Source organism: Triturus cristatus, chromosome 2_1 (genome assembly GCF_964204655.1).
Source record: "Triturus cristatus chromosome 2_1, aTriCri1.1, whole genome shotgun sequence".
In the NCBI taxonomy this organism is placed as follows: Eukaryota; Metazoa; Chordata; class Amphibia; order Caudata; family Salamandridae; genus Triturus; species Triturus cristatus.
The window spans coordinates 583,251,619-583,268,554 of NC_140581.1; the positions used below are offsets into that span (position 1 = coordinate 583,251,619).

Genomic DNA, 16,936 nt, shown 5'->3' on the forward strand with positions numbered 1-16,936 from the left:
CAATCTGGATCAGAGATTGGAAGATTGATGCTATCTAGAATAATTTGTTTCTGCACATGCATTTTTAGGGTCAAAGGGTGATTCAACTAGACCTGGAGATGTGGAAAATGAAAGGTATTGAGAACCTAGAGTATGCTTCCACCTTCAAAAGTAGGTTCACAGAGAATTACCATAAATTCACGTCCAGTGCTTTCTCAACATAACAAAATCCTGCATGACCTCGTACATGAAGCAATTCTTCCCATCTCTAAAAACAGATCTCACTAACGTTATCAACTTTTGCTTTCTTCACGGAGATACACCAGACCACTTCAAACTTGCCACCATCGAGTCTCTGCTAAAGAAACACATTACCGACTCTAAAGCCTTATGCAACTACTAGCCAACATCCAAAACTACCCAAACCTAGTAATATCACGGAAGGGTAAGTTACAAAACAGTTTCAAGAGTAAGACAAAATTTCACCTCGTCTTTCATGACCACCAATATGGACTGAGGTGAGCAAGTAGCTCTGAAACTGCCAGGGCTAGCATTAGACAAAGAGCTACTGTTCATTTACAAAACAAGAACACACCATACACCTCGACAGTTTACAATACCATGGAAAATGACATACTGCTGAGCAAACTTGGGAATTAGGGTGGAATCGCCAACTCTGTCTATTAACCTCTTCAGTGCCCATGACGAGATAGTCTCGTCATGGAGCACGGTTGCGCTGTGCCCATGACGAGACTATCTCGTCATGAACCCCACCCACTAGTGCAACGCCCGGCACAGGAGGGGGAAAGGGCGTGGCACTGAAGGGGTTAATATAAGTGGTCCTTCCTTTCCAAATGCAGCCAGCAATTACGGACTGGATCAATGAGAGCATCACTAAGAAAGGCGTCAACAGGAGTTACTAAGTGGTTACCCGTCTCAAGACTGCTCTTCGACATCTACATGCACCTGGATAAGGCAGAGATTATTTTGCCTGAATTGAGCAAAGACAGAAATTCTGATTTTGAGAGGGCAAGAATTCACATTGCCACCTTTTAAGGGGTCAACAATCACTAAGAATCACCAACTATCACAATTAAAGTTAAGAACTAGTGAGTCGGGGGCGTGGCCAGGAGCATGGCGGACTAGACGCGTCCGACCAGAGCTCCGATGGCCGAATATTGATCCTGCATTCATCCTGATGTCATAACATGATCCGGGACAGATACAATCACGGATCGGGTGTCGGAACCAGTGATGCGAGCTCCGGTCATAGGTGCGGAGAGTGCTGCAGCCCGGTGCACCTTTAATTTGCGAAACTCTGACAGACAGCGTGGATGACAAGATGGCGGCGCTCTGAGCTATAGGAAACGGTGACCCGATCCTGAGAGCGGCTCCGAGAGGTCCGCTGGTGAAAGACAGCACCTCCCGGTGTCAGCGGGAGAGGCGACCAGCTGAGGAGGGAGACGCATCGGGGAATGAAGAAACTGCCCCCATCCTGCGTGATCATGGCCTTCGGCTGCCGGCTGTGCTGCAGACCAGCCCTGACTGACTGCGATGCGGGTGGTGGCGCTGTGACGGACCGGAGGGGCAGCAGAACATAGGGCGGGCCGTGCCTGTCCACAGCGACCGTGAAAGCGGAGGTGTGAGCAGGCGGCGACGCCGGATCTGGCTGGGCGGCTTGCTGACACTGCGGGTGCACGCGTGAGTGCCCCGTCATCGTAGGAGGAGAGGACCCAGCTCAGAGAGAGGTAGGGGGGCCCCCCAGGGAGCGTGGAAGCAGCCCTTGAACAGCAAGCGGGGGGGCCCTTGCCTCTTTCCCTCCCCCACACAGGTTAACGTTGGGCACAGTAGGAATACACCAGTCTACGACGTAGGGACCCCCCACCTGCATATCAATCATTGAAAAGAAGGGGGGTCCCGGAGACAGTGAGGCGACACGGACTTGTGGCTGAGAGCACGGGCTGGAGTACAGGCTGGTCCTCTGCAGTACGGGCGATTTCTGGGCCCTGGGCTCGGTACTGGGGCCTTCGCCATCCGTGGGGCGGCGCGCAAGGGGCCCACGCCCTCATGGGCTGTTAATGGGGATCAGTGAATTACTGGGGAGCCGCCCCTGATCAGCTTGGAACACTGGGACACCTGTCTGGGGACTGCGGCGCATGACAAAAGAGACGCCCACGACCTGTTGGTGCGGCCAGCAGGACCCCTCCCAACCTGGCACGGGATTTGCAGCCACTCAGTGGCATCTTATATAACCCGGGAGAACAAACAAGTGGCGCAGTGGAGACAGAATTCTGTGGAAGATTGCGCCGCGTTTGGACTACACACTCCCCTGTCTGTTGGTGTTGGGGCTGGACCGAGGCACAGCTCACGCACTACACCCCCCCCTCCGCAGACCCCGCTGGTAGAAAGGGTGGGAGTCACAGAGGGACTGTGGCGCTGGACACTCAGGGATCTGCTGTGATCAGCTGGTTGCTCCACCTGAGTGTTGGCCATCAATGGCGCAAGACAAAGACTCTAAGACACAGAAGAAGGGGAAGATGGATAAATTTACCAAACCGCTGCAGGCGCCGAACGTCACTGGGATAAGCCAGGCAAACCCACCTGACAACACGGTACTCCTCCAAGCCATTCAGTCCTCCAGAGAGGTGATCGAGGGTAAGATAGACGAGATTAAAATAGATGTTAATTTGCTCCGTCAGGATCTTCGTAACGTCTCTGACAAAGTCACGCAAGCGGAACAGCGTATCTCCGATGTTGAAGAAGTTACCCATACACTGCAAGGCGAGGTCGCAGCCCTGAAGACAACCCTGAACTCTGAAGAGTGGACGACGCGGGAAACCGTGCATGAAGGGACAACCTGCGCTTTATTGGATTTCCGGAAACTCTCAAAGGGACGGATGCGGGTACCTACCTGCGCACATGGCTGTTAGACACCTTCCCAGAGGCACACTTTTCACCATGCTTCATCATTGAGCGGGCGCACAGAATACCTGGGATCAGGCCTCCAACCGGCGCACCTCCACGGCCGTTGATTGCTAGGTTTCTTAACCATCAAGATAGAGACATTACCCTCAGGATATCCTGACAGAAAGGCGAGATCCGAGTAGGCAATGCACGGATCATGGTGTTCCCGGACTACTCTAGAGAAGTTCAAAAGCAACAAAAAACTTTTGACACTGTGAAGGACAAATTACGACAATTGCAAATTACATATATGCTCCTTTTTCCAGCTAAACTTAAGGTGATTTTTCAAAGTAAGACGTTGTTCTTCAACACCCCGGAAGAGGCATGACATTGGCTAGAAGAGCGTCCCCTGCCGAGAGCACCCCCTGTTGAGCCACGGCGCTCCGGAGGGGCCCCTTCACTAAACGCTAATACTCCTGTGTCGCACGGGCGGACACGGAAGAAGAAGAACACTGCACCAAACATGGCACTCCGACCGACACCATACCGGAGGAGGAGGATGACGGGGACAGCAACAGGAGCGCTGAATTCGGAAGGCGACCCGCAGATGGGCAGCAACGAGGGTCCGGTGATACCAGAAGACCCTGCAGCACGCCGCCCGGACGATTGCACAGACCAGGACGTTACAACAGGCTCGGAAGACGAATACCCCCTGATGCACAACATCAAGCTCCTGGAATGCACAGGTGGGGCCACTGGTGAAATAGGAAAAGACACTCGGATTCCATCCGTGAACAATGATACTGACGAGTGAAGACTGGCCTGGAAGAGCAACCGGAGGAACGGACCGGGACCACACATCGCACGCTACCCTGTGTTCTACCCCGCTCTCCTTTTGAATTTGTTCTTCCTTCCTTCCTCCCACTGTTGTTTTTCCCTTTTTTTTGTCTGTGTTTATCCGGCCCTTTAATTTTCCCCGCCCGTTCCTCCCCCCCCCCCCCCCCCCTTTTCGTTTTTTCCTTTTTTTTCCCTCTTCCTCCTTCTCCCTGCCCCTCTCCTTCCCCCTTATTTGTAATGTTATTTGTGTTTGTTCTACAGACCCTGAAGTTGTCGATCCTAGGTGTAACCGCTAGGACTGAGTACTTGGGGCCTGTGAGTTCATGAGAGGGGACAGGAGGGACTGAACACAGTTTGAGACTTCGGGGTTGAGGGAGGGGGCAATAGACCTCGCCAATATGCTCACGACACAGTTGGTCCTGTTGACCCTTGGGGTGGTCGGATGGATGTTGAGGGGGTGACGTGGAGGGTTGGGGGTTAGTTACGATACCATGGCAAAAAGGTACATGAGCAGACATTTACAGATTACAGGGACTGCAGCGGGGGAGAGGGGGACGTGGACCAGACAGCAGGTTGACTACTACCCACCATACAGATGGTTATACCTGGACGAGGACAATATTCAGTCCTTTCCTGGAACGTGAATGGGTTGGGGAATAAGATTAAGAGAAGACTAGTGGCTGGATATTTTAAGAGGTTGAAACCAGATGTCATCCTCTTAAAAGAGACCAACTTAAAGGGTACTCAATGTGGTTTCTTAGGAAGAGGTGCGTACAAAACACTGGCACACGCTGGGTTCTCCACTGGAGCGCGAGGTGTATCAATACTAATTAGGAAAAGCCCTCCCTTTCTCCTGGAACGCACCTGGACAGACCCCAATGGAACCTACGTAGCGGTCAAGGGGGTATCGGACAGACGACACTTCACCTTTATTAGTATCTATGCACCACCTAGGCTCCAACGCCAAACATTAGACAAACTCGCTACAATTTTGTTGGAGGCCGGCTCTGACACACACATTATTGGGGGGCACTTTAATGATGTGATGGACCCCATGGTTGACCGCACATCTGTCCCGCTGAGAGATCCCAAAGAGACGCCGTTGAAGCGATTCACGGACACACTGGCACTCACAGATCTGTGGCGCAGACAACACCCGCAGATCAGGGCCTATTCCTTTTACTCAGGGGCCCATACAGCCTTCTCAAAAATAGATTACATGTTTGCTCCGGCGGGAGATTTGGGGGAGGTGTAGGAGGTGGAGTTCTTGGCGAGAGGACTTTCAGACCACTCGCCTTTGCACCTCACAGTGGGCACCCGCACACACTGTCAACATCGGGAATGGAAACGTAATGCTTGGGATCTGAAAGATGCACAGATTGCGAAAGAACTCAGAATAGATACCGAGCTTTGTTTTAAAGAAAATGTGGGGACGGTGGACTCGGCGGTCACACTGTGGGAAGCATACAAACCAGTACTACGGGATTGGGCACAAAATATCATTGCTCATAAACGGCGGAAGGATGATGAAGAGATCACTGAGATTGAGTCCCGACTCCTGCAGCTTGAAACAAGGGCTATTACAGGAGAGGATCCCTCCCTGTTGCGTAGTTTACAACTTCTTAGACAGGAATATCTCACGCTGGCCAGGAAAGATGCACAACATTCCATACAGGCATTGCACAGGAGACTGTTTGACGCGGGAGATAAGGCGGGCAGGTTGCTTGCCTGGCTCAGCAAGAAAGAATTAGATAGCAGGTGGGTGACACAGATACGGGAGGAGGACGGGCAGATCCGCGTTACCCCAGTGGAAATAGCTAACGCTTTTGCAGATTATTACGAGGCCTTTTATACGCAGCGCGCCTTGGCTGACACTACGCACATACGGGATTATCTGCAGAAGATACAGCTCCCCAGATTAGAAGAAGAGGACATACAATCCCTAGACGGTAAGATTACGAAATCATGACTGCCATTGGCCAGTTAAAAACTGGGAAGGCACCTGGGCCGAACGGGCTCCCCCCGGAATTCTTCAAGCAACATGCAACTCTCTTTTGCCCGCACCTCCTCCAGCTCTACCTGGAGGCGCACAAGGTGGGGAGCCTCCCCAGGGACTTGAGGGCTGCCACAATAGCAGTAATCGCTAGGAAAGACCGACCCCCAGACCGTTGTAGCTCTTATCGTCCTATCTCACTGATTAACTTAGAGACCAAAATACTTGCCACGGTGTTAGCAAACAAGCTCACAGGGGTTGTCTCTGGTCTTATTCACAGAGACCAGTCGGGCTTCATGCCCAAAAGGTCGACAAGGCTTAATCTGAGACGGTTGCATAACTGGCTAGAAGTGGTGAGTAAGAGAAATGATCCACATTTCATTTTGTCGCTCGATGCCGAGAAGGCATTCGACACGGTACACTGGCCCTTTCTCATGACCGTACTAGAGACGTTTGGCTTCGGACCAGAGTTCCGGCAGTGGATCACCGTCCTATACGACAGGCCTGTGGCACGTGTCAGAGTCAATGGGGTGTTATCAAGGGAATTTCCTATAGGCAGGGGCATGCGCCAGGGCTGTCCTTTATCCCCCCTGCTCTTTGCCCTGGTACTGGAACCACTCGCTTGTGTGATCCGTACGCACCCAGACTTAACAGGCTTTCAGATGGATGGGGTGACAGAGTCCGACGAGTGCATATCATTATATGTGGACAATATATTGTTGTATGTGACGCATCCGGATACCACGCTCCCAAGTATTATGAGGAGTTGTGAACTCTACGGCACAGAGGAGGGTTATAAGATTAACTGGGGAAAATCCTGCTTATATCAGACGGGTGGGGGTGATAGGTACACCCTGGGTCCAAGTCAGCTTCAGATGACTCGAGAGGGCATTAAGTATTTAGGTATTTATGCAACAACGAATGCGAAGCTAGCACTGGATCACAATTTGTACAGGGTGCTGCAAGATTTTCATGAGAACGTGGGGAGATGGAGGTCCCTGCCGCTGACCCTACTAGGCAAGGCGGCCCTATACAAAATGATAGTGCTCCCCAAATTCCTTTACGTGCTACAAAACACTTACCAGTTGATACCAGTGGAGGTGTTCAATAGAATTGACGAAGTACTACGGACGTTCCTCTGGGACGGACGGTCGCCAAGGGTAGCATTGGTGACGTTGCAGCGTAATCAATATAATGGCGGCATCTCCTTGCCAGACCTTCGGGCATATTATTTGGCATCCCATCTAATAGTAGTGAATGACTGGGAGCATACAGAGAGAGATCACCCCACATACGCTTTAGAGCTAGCACAATTCGTTAACCACCAGTACACACATTACATATATGGGGGCGGGGAGGCCACACAGCTCCTCACTGCAACGCGGATCGTCCTAGTAGCATGAAAACAGGCGGAAAGACAGATGAAATGGGGCGGAAGGATTACTAGGGAAACCCCGTTATGGGTGGGAAGTCGCCTGCCAGAAATTAGGAAGCTGCAAGGCTTTAAGAAATGGGACCTGTTGGGCATTTCACAACTTAACCCCTTCAGTGCCCATGACGAGCTGGACTCGTCATGGGCTGCGGTGGCGCTGTGCCCATGACGAGTCCAGCTCGTCATGAACTCCGCCCGCTAATACAAAGCGCGGCACTGGGCGGGGAAAGGGGCGGGCATGCAAGGGGTTAAAGACATACTACACCGTAAAGAGTTAGTCACTTTTGCACGTCTACAGACGGAATATGACATGAACTCGACTCAATACTACAAATATTTACAATTGAAACATGCCTGGAGGGCGCAGGGTTTAGACACTGATGGTGTCCCTGAATACGCACCCTTAAAGGGACGACTCTTGATGGGAGAGATAGCAGAAAAAGCAGTCTCCATGACGTATAGAACAATCATAAATAAACCAGATACATTACAGAAGCTGCGAAGAAGAAGGGAATCGGAGATAGGGGAGATGGATGATTTGGACTGGGAGATGGTATTGATGCATCCCCGCGAAGTAGCCATCAGATCGCGCCTCAGGCTAATTCAATACAAATATTTACAAAGGGCATAATCCGATAAGAGCGCGGTTGCACCGCATTGGAAGGGCTGAAACACCCACATGCTTGAGTTGTCTAGGGTCAGAAGGTACATTTTATCATACGATTTGGGAGTGCTCCGAGATTCAAAGGTATTAGATGACTCTGATGGGGGAGATGGAGAGTGTAATGGGGGCGGAGATCCCACTCACCCCCTTGTTTGTCCTATTGGGAATATCCACAGAGACTGACCTCCCTAAGCCGGGGTTGGTCCTGCTGCAGCTGGGGTTGGAGGTCGCGAAACGGGACATAGCCAGGAAATGGGGGGCCGCTGAGGGACCATCTCTTATTGAGTGGAGAAAGAGCATGGACATGTATATGCTAGGTGAGAAGACAACATACAAGGCACGGGGCTGCCCGAAATAGTTTTGGAAAATATGGAAGCCTTGGCTGGCACACTATGGACTCTCGCTCTCTGACTCACATTGATTACACAAGGCCAGATATGTGGTTGGAGGGGTGAGACGGGATACGCGATAATGCTCCGACACATGATAGCATGGTTTGATTCATCTTTACTGCTGATTGGACACGCTGCTGTTGTTTATTGGGAAATGCTTATGTATCTAATTGGTAATCATTGTTGTTGTTTTGCAATGAGAGAAAATGTCAATAAAAATATATATTTTTTTTTTTTAAAAAGAACTAGTGAGTCATATTAGACTCTAAAATCTCCTTAATTACCAATGTCAACGCGGATGTCAATCAATCAAAAGCTCTCCCTGCTCGAGAGAATTGCCTATGCCTCTAAACTGACCACCAGGTGGAGCTAAAAAGGAGCCTATTTGATGGCCACCAGGTGGCGCTAAAAAAGAGCGTATTTTAAACAACAGTAACTTCGATTATGGAACCATATCCACATTGATAGCATAACTGCTCTAGCCCTGCTGCAATTCAGTTGAAATTGAAGACCAACTTCTTAAATTAACACTAGCTTGCTATACAATACAAATTACCTCTGGCAGCTCCCCTCCCCTTTCATAATGGTATGCGCTGGGGTCGGACCCATGTTCAGCTCTTAGCTTATTCCCAGCTAGGAATCTGAAAAATTTACACTAGCTTCTAGTGGATAAATATATGAAGTTCTTTGCACCAAATATAAGGCTTACTAAGGCAGAAGCACAGGAAACCAGTAGAACTTGCCCAGCAGAAATGTGTACTCAGCTTAGCTATACCAACTAAGAAGTATCAGAGGAGGCGCATCAATATTCACCGCCAAGGACACTAGAGGGCAAGAGAGCACACACAAGTTGTTCCTCCAGCTCTAGGCGTTCAGCAGCACAGTTAAATGCCTGGTCCCATGTGCGCGAGCTGCCACGTGCAATGCCCAGTTCCATATGTCTTGCAGTAGAACCTACCAGAAGTGGCTGCTGCAGTCAGGGCGGAGCCTTGGTAGGACAAGAAGGTGTAGAACTGCAGTTTGGTGTCACTGTTAGTGGACAAAGGTGCTGCACATTGCTGCCAGTCAGTCTGCGACAATGCCGTTGGCGACTTGAGCAGGGCTGCCTGGCAGAGGACACCAGGATCAGTTCACGTGTGCTCTATTGTTTCAGCCACATAGCTGTAACCTGTCAGGAAAAAAGAACAGTGTCACTGGTTATGCCAAAACACTAGAGGTTAACTTGTCTAATGTTTCGAACAGACACACTCTCTTTCAGACACATCTACACTTCCACACAGTAAATTCTCTGAGTCGCACAGGTCTGCCAACTCACACACACAGTTTCATGCCTCATCAAAATCATTAGGCCGCGCTATGATCTTGAAAACACTCCTCACAAGGGGTTTCCAGCTCAGGTTTTAAAACTCTTTACAAAGCTAGGCTTCAATTAATACCTTTCCAGTACATGGGAGGTGTGGCCTAATGAATTTTGACGAGTATTAATGTGGAAGATGGTAGCTTTGGCTATTTAGGGAGAGCAGGATGTCCAAAATGTCACTTGCCATGGCTCCATCCCGTCCCCTTGACAAGATCATGCCCCCATATCCCTGTACAGTCTCAAAGTGAAAAATATTACAAGGTTATCTGGTCTGTTACAGTAGATCCACATTTTCGCTTTTTATCAATTTTGTAAACCGTGTGCCTTACAATAACTATATGAGCAGTTACTAAGTCTGTGATATTAGTCAGTCAAATGCACTTTATTCGATTTATAACAATCATAAAAGGCATAAAAACATTAATATATATATGTGATATAATACATTTGATACAATGAAGATATCCTGTCATAAAAATGTAATACAGTTAAAATTTCATTGGATCATGAATCGGGGTACATTATTTAGTTTTATCCTTGATGCCGCTACTAGAAAATTAGCAACACAAAATGTAATGCGGACACTACTTAGAGATTGGAGAAAAACTAAAGCCGGCCTCACTAGCGTGAAGCCCGCCTCCTTCAGTATTGGCAATAAATATTTCTTTCTGATGTCCAGAAAATGCCCACAAAACATAGTAAAATGCATTGTATCTTGGACTGAAAATTGGTCACAAGTACAAGGTGTTGCTAGATCAGGTTTGGTCCAGGTTGGATAGTTCCCCAAATAAAAATGAATCAAATTAAATCTAAATGTTACCAATAAAAATCTGTGAAATGGCTTCGTAACAGTTACAAGATATTGTGCAAGAGAGTTAGAGCCTAATAACATATAATGGGATCTCACAGTCAGTTTCTGCCGTTCTATTTCCTCCAGGGATAATCTGGCCCTTTCCATTAATAATTTTTTAACCAGACTCACATCCACCTTCCTTATTGTGCAAAGGACTTACTCAGGTAATCTAACCACGGTACCCTTTTAAAGTGGTCCAGGGACATTACATCAGCTAAGATGGCATGATTAAGGGTTAATTCCTTATTGAGCCAGATCTTTAGCCAAAATGTTAACGGCACCAGGTTTAGTCTGTCTGTGACATAATCAAGACCCACCTCCGCATGGATTGAGAAAGTCGGGGTCGATTGGGGCACGGACAACAGATTTCGCAAAAACCTGTTTTCCACCCTCTGGATGAGCTCCATATGTGCATAACCCTACAAGGCAGAACCGTACATCGCAATTTAGCCATGTTCACCAAGTCGAAAGCCGTGGAGAGGTCCATAAAGGCCAAAAATAACGACCCCTACTTGGCTACCGTATATTTGGCGATCAACATGTGTAAATTAGAGCACTGCTCCAGGGTACCTCTATTTTCCCTAAACCCATACTGGATATTAGACAGGCCCCCACATCCCTCAGCACTATCCCTCAGCTTAGCCAGTAAAACCCTGCCTAGTATTTTTATAGCTGAGTCTAGGAGGGATATGGGTCTGTAACACCCTGGGTCAATGCGCCGTCCTTTTTTAAAGATCGGCACAATTATAGATATGGCCCAAGTGGGGGGTATCAGATTACCGTTGGCTGCATTAAATATTTTAGACAATATTCTGGCCCATAACTTCGGGGAATGTTTATAAAACTCGGCTGGTACCCCATCCGGCCCAGGAGCTTTATTTCTGGTCGTCTCCACGATTGCTAGTTCTACTTCTACGTCATTAAAGATAACTGGTCCAGCCTCAGGGACTATAAACGTAGAACCAGGAGCTGTTGTGTCCGGGGCACCGTACACTGTACTGAAATGGGTCAGCCATATGTCATCCGGAATGACACAATCCATGACTTTATTATCCTGGTCTGAGAAAAATGGCTCGTTTATGACGGACCAAAATTGACTACTGTTATGCAGAAGATCGGCTGCAAGAAGTCTATCCCAGGCTGCCATCTTTATATCCTTCCGATGTTTGATCGCTAACTTGTAATCTTTCCTTAAAGATGTAATGGCTGCCTTGTCTCTCGGGTTGTGTTTGAGGGCTGTCCTAAGTGATCTATGTGCTCTCGAGCACTTTGCATCGAACCAACGGCGATGATTGTTAGCACCCTGCCCTATTTTTGCCGTTAAGTCGATTGAAATATGATTACAAATGAATTCGAATGCACCCATTATCTCATGATTGGCTGCCTTCGGATCCTCACAGATTATCATGTGGCCCTCTAATTTAGGGAGGATATTTGCATAAAATGTGTCCGGGACCACGTTAGCCCACTTTATCCTTCTCCCCTGGGCCACTGGACGAAGTGCGAGCCTACTCATGGTACAACCGGGCATTGACCCCATAAAATCCCCCCACCTTACCTCAAAAAGGACAGGGTTGTGATCACTGAAAGGGGAGACAATTGTGGCGTAAGAAAAGGACCCGTGTAAAATTGCTGGTGTCACAAAAATATTAGTCATTATCACAGATCTCCTGCTGTCAACGATGTAAAAATGTACTATAAATCTAATCCAATTCAAACTTCTAATTGACATTAAACTGACTATACGGAATTTCGGGGATGGTTTAATTAATTCATCTAAATCAGGCACATTTAATTTACTTTGATACGTAAAATGCAGTTACATCTATCTAATGTATCCGTTTACTCACAGGCCAACGGGGCAAGTTAGGCAGCTCAAACACTGGCAGAACTGTGTTTGTGAGCGCATTTGTACTGATGCCGTTCAAACGGAAAGCGCAAACTAGGCTACATTTTCGGGCCGAATGTAAATCGGTTACAAAGGCAAACTGGGGCTCTCGGGTATTTTTTTTCGTTTGTTTTTTTAAAGAGGGTTCTACGGAGGACCAAAGTGGTGGTGTTACTTTTGACAACGCCTTCCTGTGGTGGTCTGTCTGTTTCCCCTCAGTGGCAACAAGAGGGCAACCAGCATCTTTGAAAAAAGACCAAAAGTTACATGTGGGGCCAGACCCTGCCTCCAATGCATGCCGACTCAACGCAGTGGTACGAATGCGCCCCGTAACCACAAAGCAAGTCCAAAAGTAAATTAAAACTGAACCACAACAAAGTCCCTTGTTAACAAAGCGTTTATTTAAATTTCTAATTCAAGAACTACTGTGATAACATCTGCGACAGCAACAGTGTCTGTAAAAGCTTCAGTGTGACCTTCTGAGCAGAAGACTGGCAGGGGAAAGTAAGGCCCGAGTTGTTAACACAGTTACTGATAATACACAAACTATTTTAGATTTCCAGGTGTTGGGAGTACAAAAGGTGTACAACCGTGAATCTGTCCACCTATCAATCTATACAATGCAGATACACTTTTGTGATGAAGGAAGGGGAGAAATGGCCTTTTACTAAGGACATGTTTTATTATTGGATTCCAGTACTGGGTTAAAGTGATTTTTCTAGGTTTACATATACGGAAACTCTGACAGATAATAATGATTCAGATAGAATGCTGTCAAACGTATGTTAATTTAAATTTCAATTAATACAAATATAAAAAGGGAAGAAATTGAAGGTACAAAACGTGATCTCCGCCAATTTTGTGCATATATTCCTGCCTTCCGTAGGTTAGAATAAGTAATTTCTTCACTATCGAACCTGGATTAAGATGTCCACCCATATACCAAGAATGAGTGGTATGACAGTTTGTAGTAATCAAGTCCATTCAGTAGTGATGATTTAAGTAGGTTTATTGGAAGATGGTACAGGATCACAAGTAGATTAGATTAAGATAGTATAAAGACCAAGTCTAGATCAGATAAAGACCCCACCAGGAGCAGCCAGCAGGCAGCTCAGCCCCAGTCAACTGCCATTACTCACTGGAGATTCCCAACATTCTGACTGCATCATCACATGAACATTCCACTGGTGGTAGACTGGCATTGCATCAACATTAGCAGGATATAACATATCTCCCTTTCTTTACCGAAAAACAGAAAACTAGAAACATAAGAGAAAACCTGAGAATGTGACAGCAAAGTGATTATAGAAAACAAGGAGAACAACGATCATAGAATGTGACAGCATAGTGATTATAGAAAACAAAGAGAACAACGATCATAGAAAACAGTGTGAGAACAGTCATGGAGAAAATAATATGAAAGAAAATAAGAAACAGAGAAAACTCCAACATAGAAACCAACATAGAAAAACAACGATAGAAACATCATCCCATCTTGCAACGAGAAAAGAAACGAATATAGAAACTCCAAAAGACTGCCCCAATACATACCCACTGGCCAGAACAGGAATGTAAGAAGGCAGAAGAGGAATGAACCAACAAAACTTAGAGCTACAGGATGTGGAAAACACAAAGAAAGAAAACACGGTAAATACCTAGAAAATGCAGAATCCACAAAAAACACAAGAACTCAGAAGGAAACAGAAAAGAACATAGAAACAAGAAAGAGAAAAATACAAGAGTAATTCCCCTTCTAAACACCACCATCTTAAAGCAATGACAAAAATTGTAATGCAAAGATAACAGTGCAAAATAGCAAATAAGATATAATATCAACAAAACTTACTTAGCATTGAAAATATGAAATGCATTCAAATAAAGTATAGACCTAAGCTAAGTATGTGAACTAAACAGGATGGGTAAAAACCCTTGACAAAACTCGTCAAAATAGCGATGTGTTGTGCACAAAACTGGAAACACTACCTACTCTAAAATAAATGTAAAAGCAAACATTGTGTGGGAGACCCCACCGTGCACCGAAGACGTAACTGTGTTCAGGTCGAAACCCACACTTATGCAACAGGACTGAAACCCTTACATAAAATTGACAGTGTGAGTCGGAACCCCCACATATGCAACCGGACTGAAACCCTTGCAATAGAATTGACAGTGTTTGGGTCGGAACCCACACTTATGCAACCGGACTGAACCCTTGCATGAAAATTGACAGTGTTTAGGTCGGAACCCACTCTTATGCAACCGGACTGAAACCCTTGCACGAAAATTGACAGTGTTTGGGTCGGAACCCACACTTATGCAACCGGACTGAAACCTTTGCATGATAATTGACAGTGTTTGGTCGGAACCCACACTTATGCAACCTGACTGAAACCCTTGCATGAAAATTGACAGTGCATGAGTAGGAACCCATATACTTAATGCAAAGGGGTTACAACCTTGCATAACTCCCAGGAGGGAGATCGATAGAGTTGTGCACAATGGGAAAGTGTCGTAAACCCTTACAGTATTGTATAAAGAACAAACCTTAAGTAAGGGTCAAACCAACCACCCAGGATGGGACAGACTCCACGTAGAAACTAAGAACAAGGCTTTGTAGACAAGCTTGATATCATATGCAAATACTGAAAAATATGTCCTAGTGAACAATTACAGTAGTGGAAGACACATGAAAAATATAAAATATATTCATCTAACAAGACAGTAGAATAGCGTGCACAAGTAAGCAACCAAAACAAAATTGATCCAACGTTGAAAATGTACTATAAAAGTGCTGACAAACATCTTGTTAAGAATGAGGCCAAAGAAATTCACACCCTTCCTCCACTCTAGAAGGAGCGTTATTCGAGAACTGTATTAAGATGTACCTTATGTGAACTGGAAAGCGTCCAAAACCGGAGACCGTCAAATGAGAAACAAAAAAAAACTCGCCGTCGATACCTCAGTGTTCGCAGAAATCCCGCAACATAATAAAGATCTTCGTGTTTGCCACTAAAGAAAAAAAAACTTTATTGAAACCACACTCAAAGACGACGTGGTTGTCACAATTTGCGGGACAAATAGAACAAAAGGAGCTCCCCGCCAACCACAAGATGGCGGGACGTTGAGCACGCCGCACCGGGTGGTTCACGGCAGAAACGTGCACCAATACTCTAAAAGGCATTACCATTGACAAGGAACGTCACACGCAACTTCTGTAGATGACGTGAGGCAGCGCAGGGAAGAGACTTCACGCGACCAGAGCGCACAGGTAAGCATGCGCAAAGTCTTTACTTTTAAATTCAAAGTGGCAGTTAGGTAATGCAGGAAACAGGAGGTCGCAAACACGGTGGAAAAACACAGACAAAATATGCCCCCCCTGTCTTTGCTCTTGAGGCTTCTCCCTAAGATCGTCAGCATGCGAACCAAAAGTCCTGCTTTCCTCCGGTGCAGATAAAGTTCAAGATAATTCATGTCACAACGAACACAAAGTAGACAAGACGTAACAAGCTCTGAGGCAAATAAAGATTTCCACACGCAGCAAACTTCTTTTTTTAAAAAAATTATAGACGTTCAGGCTGACAGCGCATATGTGACTTTTGATGAGCACAAAGATTTTGTTTCAAAGCTGTAAAAAGCAGGGACGCACTCCGGGCAGCTTCATTGAAGTGATGCACAGATCCGACATAGGCAGTAGATTGGCACACACTCTGTGCAGCCTCAACTAAGTGGTTGACCAGTGTGATGAACAAATGAAAGAGACTCATTACTTATCCAGTCAGTATTGACGTGGATGTGTTGCGGTTGAAGTCAAACAAGCAGGCTTACCCATGTTGAAGGCACAGCAGTTTCCCAGACGTAGGAAAGCTTGAAGTAGGCTTACCCTCACATGAAGGCACAGCAAAAGACGCGTGGCAATAGCTCTGGAAAGTAGATGCCCATGACTGAATGTAGACTTCAGACTGTTTTCCTCACAGGAACAACTGGCAGACTGGTAGTGGGCAAATCGCAGGAGCTGTACTTGAAGAGCGTCAGGCTACACTGACCGAAGGCACAGTATTTCCCAGACGTTAGGCTTACCCTCACATGAAGACACAGCATAAATCGAAGGCGTTGAAGATGTTGGCAGGCTTACACTCACTGAGGGCCCAGCACTTGCGCAGACACAAAGGAACAACTGGCAGAGTGGTAGTGGGCGACCGATGGGAGGTCACTGGTGGGGTCAAGATGCCAGTTGAGATGACTTTAGTTGATGTATTTTGAAGTTGCTTGAAGATCTTGTAGAGGTGACAGGAGTAGGTCCTTTAAGTTAAAATCGTCGCCAAAATTCTGTAGTAATCAAGTCCATTCAGTAGTGATGATTTAAGTAGGTTTATTGGAAGATGGTACAGGATCACAAGTAGATTAGATTAAGATAGTATAAAGACCAAGTCTAGATCAGATAAAGACCCCACCAGGAGCAGCCAGCAGGCAGCTCAGCCCCAGTCAACTGCCATTACTCACTGGAGATTCCCAACATTCTGACTGCATCATCACATGAACATTCCACTGGTGGTAGACTGGCATTGCATCAACATTAGCAGGATATAACACAGTTTATTGTGTGAAGGACACAAAGTGTGTGGGGGGGGCGTCAA

At 46.7% G+C, this 16,936-nt stretch overlaps 1 protein-coding gene across 2 annotated transcripts in view; it reads right to left on the bottom strand.

Annotated features, from left to right (window-relative positions):
• ARB2A (ARB2 cotranscriptional regulator A) overlaps positions 1 to 16,936 on the bottom strand; it is a 1,780,167-nt gene that overhangs the window by 1,761,983 nt on the left and 1,248 nt on the right. For both annotated transcript variants that reach the window (XM_085632474.1, XM_085632472.1), the window contains exon 2: positions 9,160 to 9,369. The gene's annotated coding sequence lies outside the window, so the exon portion shown is untranslated. The remainder of the gene's footprint in view (positions 1 to 9,159; positions 9,370 to 16,936) is intronic.